Genomic DNA, 9091 nt, shown 5'->3' on the forward strand with positions numbered 1-9091 from the left:
TTCTGAGACAGGGCGACTTGCCCTTGTTGAAATACTACGATGAAGTAGAGAAAAACTTGACACTAATTATAAATAAAACTCTTATGACTTATGATTCGGCCGCAGCAGCCGTTTTGAATGAAAAATATAGAGCTGACGCGCTTCACACTTTCGTTTCTGGGTTGAGAAAATCAATCAAATGGGCTGTTTTCCCAGCTCAGCCGCGTGATCTGCCAACCGCCCTGGCACTTGCACAGGAGGCAGAATCAAGCAACGAAAGAGGCATTTTCATGGCAAATTTTGCCAAACATACTGAAGAAAAAACTCAGAAGCCTAGTGGTCAGCGACCTCAAAGCTGGCGCCAAAGCGGCCAGCCGGAAAATGAGGGCAATTTTCAACAAAAGAGCCCATTCTTCCAAAAGGGGCATAGGGAAAATCAGGGAAAGCCAAGGGCGGATAGTTCGAAGCAACGCTTCCAGACACAAAAGCCACAAGGGCAGCGTCCCGAGCCGATGGAGGTTGATACTTCATCGCGTTTTAGGCAAAACACGCAGTCACAGGGCAATAGGAGGTTTCAAAATTATGGCGACCAATCAATGCGAAGCCGCCAAAGATTGAACCACTTGCCTCACGAACATGACGGAGAAAATTATGAAGCCCGATCACAATCGGAAGCAGCAGCGTTCGAAGACGAATTGTCCGAAGCTGAAAACTGCAATTTTTTAGGGGTAGCTCCCTGCTCCCGTACGTCACACGTACAGTAGCGGGGCAAACTATCAAGTTGCTTATTGACACGGGAGCGTCCAAAAGTTTTATCAAACCTCTTTCAGTACTGAAGTACTTTGTGCCTGTTGAAAAAACTTTTCAAGTAAGGTCAATACATGGGCACACAAAAATCGAGCAGAAATGCCCGATTCATTTATTCAATATAAAAACATATTTCTTTGTTCTAGAAAACCTTGGGAGATTCGATGGCATAATTGGTTTCGACCTGTTAAGGCAGGTCAATGCAAAATTAGATTTCACAAAAAATTGTATCAAATATAATGACGGCTCAGAGCCGATTCACTTTGTTAAATGCCAGAATGTAAATTTCATACAAATCGATGACGCGGATGTTCCCACCGCAGTAAAAAAAACTTTTGATAAAATGATTGACCAAACGGTTAAAGCATTTGCGGACGTTAACGAGTCCCTACCTTACAACATCAACACGGTTGCCACTATTCGCACAACCGACGGAGAACCTGTGTACTCCAAGTTGTATCCCTATCCGATGGGCGTGTCCGAATTTGTCAACGCAGAGGTTAAACAACTTCTAGTGAATGGCATCATAAGACCGTCAAAATCGCCCTATAATAACCCTATATGGGTCGTCGACAAAAAAGGTGTCGACGAATCAGGGCACAAATTAAAGCGGTTGGTTATCGACTTTCGAAAACTAAACCAGAAAACGATTGATGTACCCGATCCCAACTATTTCTGCAATATTAGCAAATATGGGAGAGGCACAATATTTTACAACATTGGACCTCAAATCGGGCTTCCACCAAATAGAATTGGCGGAAAAGGACAGAGAAAAAACAGCTTTTTCTGTAAATAACGGGAAGTATGAATTTTGCAGACTTCCCTTTGGGCTGAAAAATGCTCCAAGTATATTCCAGAGGGCAATTGATGATGTTCTCCGGGATCAAATAGGAAAGACTTGTTACGTGTATGTAGATGACGTGATAATTTTTTCCAAGACCAAGGAAGATCATGTGATGCATATTGAATGGGTTTTAAAAAGCCTTCGGGATGCGGGCATGAGGGTCTCCCAGGAAAAGTCTAAGTTCTTCAAAAAGAGCGTAGAGTATCTGGGATTCACTGTGAGTAGGGGTGGAATACAAACATCACCTGCAAAGGTGCAAGCTATTAAAGATTTCCAGCCTCCAAAAACCTTGTTTGGTCTTAGATCTTTTTTAGGGCTAGCAAGCTACTATAGGTGTTTTATAGCGGGATTTGCCGCTATCGCGAGACCCCTAACGGACGTCTTAAAGGGCGAGAACGGCAAGATAAGTGCTAATCATTCGAGAAAGGTTAATCTTGAATTGACCCAAAGTCAACTCACAGCTTTTGACAAGCTAAAACAGATACTAGCTTCCGAAGACGTGATACTAACGTATCCCGATTTCAAAATGCCATTTGACCTGACAACAGACGCATCAGGTCATGGTCTCGGAGCAGTATTGTCTCAGGGCGGACGCCCTATTACTATGATTTCGCGAACTTTACGCGATAATGAAGTGAACTTTGCTACCAATGAGAGAGAGCTTCTTGCCATTGTGTGGGCCTTGAAAAATCTTAGGAACTACTTATATGGAGTCAGAAACTTGAACATTTTCACTGACCACCAACCTCTGACATTTGCAGTATCGGACAAGAATCCGAACGCAAAAATAAAACGCTGGAAAGCTTTTATTGATGAACATAATGCGAATATCATTTATAAACCTGGCAAAGAAAACTTCGTGGCAGACGCTTTGTCTCGTCAGAACGTTAACGCCCTAGAAGACTCTGTGCATTCTGATGCTGCCACAGTGCATAGCGAGGAATCCCTCACTTACACTATAGAGGCGACAGACAAACCGGTGAACTGTTACCGGAATCAGATAGTTATTGAGGAGAATAACACCCCTTCGGTGAAAACTTTCATCTTCTTTAAGGAAAAAGTTAGGCACATTGTCCGGTTCTCTGACCGAAACACTCTCTTGCAAACTTTGCAGGACGTGGTAAGAGCGGACGTAGTCAACGCAATACATTGCGATTTGCCTATTTTGGCCTTTATTCAACATCAGTTGGTAGAAGCATTCCCCTCAACCGTATATAGATATTCCAAGAATATTGTAACGGACATAACTAATGGCACAGAGCAGAGGGAAATAGCCACGATAGAGCATAATCGTGCTCACCGTGCAGCCCAGGAAAATGTTAAACAAATACTTCGGGACTATTTTTTTCCCAAGATGAGTCGATTAGCGACAGAAATAGCCACAAATTGCAGAATATGTGCTATGGGAAAGTATGGTCGACATCCAACCAAACAAGCAATAGGAAAAACACCAGTACCATCATATGCTGGAGAAATTTTGCATGTTGATGTGTATTCCACAGACAAGAAATTTTTTCTGACCTGCGTGGACAAATTCTCCAAGTTCGCAGTGGTACAGGCTATTCATTCACGTGCGATCGTGGACATAAAAGCTCCGATTTTACAGCTTATAAACCTGTTTCCAAAAACGAAAACAATTTATTGCGATAACGAGAAGTCGCTTAACTCTGAGACCATAAGATCATTACTGGCAAATAATTTTGACATTCAAATTTCGAATGCACCTCCTTTGCATAGCACTTCTAATGGACAGGTAGAGCGTTTCCATAGTACCCTTGGGGAAATAGGTCGTTGCTTGAAATTGGACAAGAACTTAACAGATACCGTCGATATCATTCTCCTTGCAACCGTACAATACAATAGGTCAATTCATTCAGTGACAGACAGAAAGCCTATAGAGGTTATTCATTCAACTCCGGTGGAACTTGCAACGCAAGTTGAAAACAGAATTAAAACAGCACAGGATAGAAAGCTTGAACAAGCAAACAAAAATAGAGTTCATAAAACTTATCGGGTTGGGGAGAAGGTATTGTTGAAATCAAATAAAAGATTAGGAAATAAGTTGTCACCCTTGTGCTCGGAGGAAGTAATAGAGGCAGATTTGGGCACAACGGTTCTTATAAAAGGGAGGGTGGTCCATAAGGACAGCCTTAAATAATAGCAATAAAATTTTTAAGACTCTTTGTTCTATTTAGACTAAGTCAGAATTTTTACTATATCAGAAACATTTTTCTTCCATATTGATTTGACCGCAGTTTGGGACACTCGCTCGTACTGACTCTGACACTGACCACTCTGACAGCAGCGACATCAAGACTTACCGACTACTCTCACGCTGACTACATACCTATAACTGACGGGGACGTGACCATCTGGGACGAGTATGGGTACCTGGGACATACAACGAACATAACGTCATACGAAACTTACGCTGACGAAACGAAAAAGACCTTGGACCTATTTACTAAAGACCATATGAGGAATTTACTCAACACGGACCTCGGACATATAGAAACATTAATAAACACACTTAAAGTTCATCACAGACAGGCACGTAGTATAAATTTGTTGGGAACCGCGCTTAAAGTAGTAGCTGGTACACCAGACTTTGACGACTGGGAACAGATCAAGTTTAGGCAAGGACAATTAATAGAAGCCGAAAACAGGCAAATTGAGATAAACACCAAATTCCAGACACGAATTAACGAAATCACAAAGACTTTGAACGCAATTCACAGGACGGAAGATTCAGACTATGGGCATTTGTTCGAAACCATTCTTGCAAAGAACAGAATAATTATCAATAATCTTGAGGATCTAATATTTTCCATAACCCTAGCAAAAATCAATTTAATAAGCCCTCTAATTCTGGACAGCGTTGATGTTAATGAACTGGCAAATGAACACTTCACAAATGTTAGCATATCAGACATTTTGTCAGTATCTAGTATTAAGGCATTTCAAAATACCAATATGTTATATTTTCTCATTAAATATCCAAAACCAAAACTAGTTTGTAAGAAAATTAATGTCTTTCCAGTTCAAAAGAACAAATTGATTTTAGATTTAGAAGACAGTAGCACGGTAGCCGATTGCGGAGCGCAGACCTTCGCCGTTTCCGAATGTAACGCAGCTGTGGGCACTACCTTCTGCAAGAAGATGCAGACTTCAACTTGCGCTCAACAGCTGGTGTCTGGAATCATCGCACATTGCGCAACTCGCCCTGGACATCTGGAACCGGTGACCCTGATTGACGAGGGCCTCCTCCTGATCAATGACGCAACCATTAAGGTCGAAGATAATGGCATCAGTCAGTTGGTTTCGGGAACATACCTGGTCTCCTATAATGACCACATTTCCCTGAACGGCACTCTCTATGTCAACCATCGAGGCGTCTTGAGGAAAAAACCTGCGGTGTCCGCCTCGTCACAAATCAACGTGACCAGCCACCGAGAGCACCTAAGTTTGCCCTTCCTCCACGATCTGAGCTTGAAGAATCTTCAACGCATTGGCGACCTTCAATCCGAACTACAGTCAAGGCCGCTGCTAAGCAGCTGCCTTACTCTCGCACTCGTCCTGCTTTGCTATGTTGGCATTCTGAGGGTCCGACGACATCGAGCCCTAAAACGCCGAATTGAACCCGCAGCGCATCTGGGAAAACCCGAGGACGGCTTTCACTTAACCCCGGGAGGAGTTAACACGCGCAAGGCAGAATCTGCTGACCAGGTCATTAGACCGGACGCCGTTGCAACACAGCGGCCGGCGGAACCTGACACCCGCATGCCTGCGCTGAGTGACCACTGCAAGAACGGTCACGAGGCGCCGAGTCAGCGTTCTGTTGCCTGCGCTGCCACGGCCCATGGGCTATGCTCCGGCGCTGCCGCGGGCCATAGGCTATGTGGCCTGCATTGAATATTTATTTAAGTTAGTTTTAATTTGGAACTCATTATGCTCAGTTGAGCTAAATAAACATCTAAACGAAACCTACTCCAACCGAGATTTGTTTACTTATATATTCTTGATCAGCATGACAAGCGGAGTCGATATAGCCATGTCCGTCTGTCTGTCCGTCTGTCTGTCCGTCTGTCTGTCCGTCTGTCTGTCTGTCCGTCTGTCTGTATGAACGCAAGGATCTCCGAAAGTATAAGAGCTAGAATAACCAAACTTGGTATACAGATTCTTCTGAGCCCGAGAAAGGACGAGTTTGTTCATTTTTTCTGATCCACTCCCCCACTCCCCCCCTATTAACGATTTTCTATAACTCCCGTAATTTTTAATAATAATAATAATTTTGAACTAAAATTTGGTAGTCACATTAGGTTAGTGATTATATATCCGTATACCAAGTTTCATTATGATAGAATGATCGGAAAGAAAGTTATAGCCATATAACCAGGCCCAATGCACACATACATACATATGTACAAGTACACAAACACGCAAAAGGCACGATTCTGATGTAAATGTAGTAGTAGGAACAGGCCATTGGCAGGCCAGCAGGCAGAGAAGGAAAGAGAGTTTGTAAGCAGTAGACCAGCAGCTGCAGCACCGACTCACCTGTTCGTCGACAACCGAATTTTAGAGGCAGAACAGCGGGCACATGTTGAGCAGCGGCTGTCCTCAGCCGATCCGTGGATGCGCGATTTGGGTCCTGACGTGCACAGGCCATTAAGGTGAACCACCATGGGCGATTCCCGGCCAGACGTCGTCCAAATTAGGAAGTGGGGCCTTGTGTTTGATGGTGAAACCAAAGGAATGCCGGTGGCGGAGTTTATATTCCGATTGGAGCATTTGCAGTCCTTGTATCAGGTGCCCTGGGCCGACGTATTGCGAGACTTCCACTGCCTGGTGAACGGAAGAGCGAAAGATTGGTATTGGATGTACATACGTACCTCGGGCGTGCCGGACTGGCCGAATCTCCGGTATGGGCTGCAGCAGCAATTCCAGACTCTAAGATCGGAGTTTAAACGAGAGCAGGAGCTGAGGGAGCGGAAGCAGCGGCATGGCGAGAGCATTGAAGAGTATATTCAGGCGATGTTGGTGTTGCGTTCTCGGTTGGTGTGTCCATTTTCGGATTATGACCTTATTAAGGTGATAAAGACAAACATTAAAGACACCGTGTCTAGGGTCATCTATCCGATGAATATCACGAATCTGCAGAAGCTGAGAGAGGAGTGCCAAGACGCCGAAAAGATGCTGGCAACGCGTTGGGCGCGGTCCCCAGCTAGCACCAACTACGGGCAGCAGCGAGAGCAGCATCGAGTACACGAGCTGGACGTGGTAGCGGAGAGTCCAGAAGGCAGCCAACTGGAGCATTTGGAGGCGGTATATAGGCCGCATGAAACTGGTGGGAGCCGCTCGACTCTCAAGTGTTGGAATTGTGCCCAACCAGGGCATACATATTTCGATTGCGAGTCCGCGGTGCGCAATATGTTTTGCTTCAAATGCGGACAACCAGGCGTAGTGCTGCCAAGATGTCCGAAATGCTGTCCGGGAAACTCGGAGAGGAGTCCGACGCAGCCGGAGGAGTCGCACTCTCGGTAGACGATAAAACGCGTACCTCCGATGAAACAGTAGTTAGGATAGGAAGTAGTAACGATAAGGATAGTACCGTTAGTCATATTTACTCACAGATGTATAAAGTCAACCAAGCAGTCCCACCGAAGAAAGTATGGTCGCAGCGGAAACCCTTGGAGCAGCGTCAGCGCCACTATGAAGTAGCCAGGAACCGCATATTTGGTAGCCAACACGTACCGGATGCGAGAGGGGCGTCGAAGACATCATTGCGGGCACGTAGGAGACACCGCGAACGCCGACAGAAACGTCAAGCGGTGTGTGCAGCGGTGAATTCTGCATGTCGTGCCGACAGCCGTCCATATGCGACGGTATCGATTGAAGGCAGGGAATTTACCGGTCTGTTGGATACCGGGGCGTCGGTGAGCTTGCTGGGAAGTGGTGCCATAGAGTCGGTCCGAAAACTAGGTTTGGTGGTACGCGAAAACAAATCCGCGGTAAGGACAGCAAGCGGCGCGTCACACTGCATTATTGGCAGCGTGATGGCGCGCGTTAGGTATAACGGAACGGAGTCGGACATGGTATTTCACGTTTGCCTGTCGTTATGCCAACCGCTTTATCTGGGCGTGGATTTTTGGCGCAGGTTCGGTTTGGCTCCGAATGTGATCCCGGCTGGAGACGAAGGACAGCACGTGGCTGAGTTGGACGAGGAGTGTTTAGGGAAGAGTACACCAACGGAGCCGCACGATTTAGAGGCATGGCAACAGGAGGAGTTACAGCGAGCCGTGGCCCAATTCAGATCCTTCGAGGAGCACGGTCTGGGTAAGATGCCAATGGAGCAGCACCACATTCAGTTGACGGAGGGGGCACTGTCAGTGAAAGAGCGTTTTTAACCCGTGTCGCCGGCAGTGCAGACGCTATTGTTTGCAGAAGTCGACGAGATGCTTCGGTTAGGGGTGATCGAGCCAAGTGAGAGTCCATGGAGCAACCGAGTGACTTTGGTGAGGAAGCCTGGAAAGAACCGGTTGTGCTTAGACGCGAGAAAGCTAAATCAGCCCACGGTGAAGGATTACCCATTCCAGGGCATTGAGTCGATTTTGAGCCGAGTGGAGGATACCTTTTTGGCAGATCGAACTGGATCGGGAAAGCCGGCAGTACACCGTGTTTACGGTACCAGGAAGGTCACTGTACCAATTTAAGGCCATGCCGTTTGGGCTGTGCAATGCGGCGCAGCGCCTTTGCCGTGTGATGGATAAGGTGATTCCCCAGCGTTTGAGAAGCCATGTATTTGTCTACCTGGACGACCTCTTCATAATATCCAGAACATTTGAGGATCATTGCAAGGTGCTGTTGGACGTGGCGAGTGCCTTGAGAGTAGCCAACTTGACGATTTCCTTAAAAAAATCCAAGTTCTGCTACAGGTACTTGAAGTATTTGGGGTTTGTGGTTGGCGATGGTGCGTTGCGGACTGACCCGGAGAAAGTCGAGGCGATTCGGGCGATTTCCTTGCCGACCAGCGCGAAGCAGCTCCTCCGATTCTTGGGGACCGCGGGCTGGTATAGGCGTTTCATTCGGAATTTTTCCACGATTTCCGCGCCGTTAACGGACTGCCTGAAAGGGAAAGTTCCAGTTATCGGGCGAAGCGGTTGCGGCATTCCAGGAGTTGAAAGGGGCACTCACCTGCGCGCCAGTGTTGGTGCATCCAGACTTTCGGAAGCCGTTCGTGATCCAATGTGACGCGAGCCAAGCGGGCATAGGAGCGGTTTTGTTCCAGCACGATGCAGACGGGGCGGAAAGGCCAATAGCTTTCTTTTCAGCGAAGCTTCGGGGCGCTCAGCTAAACTATAGTGTCACCGAGAAGGAATGCCTGGCTGCGGTAAAAGCGGTCGAAAGATTCCAGCCGTACGTTGAGTTGATGCCGTTCAAGGTGGTGACTGATCACGCTAG

This window comes from Scaptodrosophila lebanonensis, unplaced genomic scaffold (assembly GCF_003285725.1).
Source record: "Scaptodrosophila lebanonensis strain 11010-0011.00,11010-0021.00 unplaced genomic scaffold, SlebRS2 tig00000101-arrow-pilon, whole genome shotgun sequence".
Lineage (NCBI taxonomy): Eukaryota > Metazoa > Arthropoda > Insecta > Diptera > Drosophilidae > Scaptodrosophila > Scaptodrosophila lebanonensis.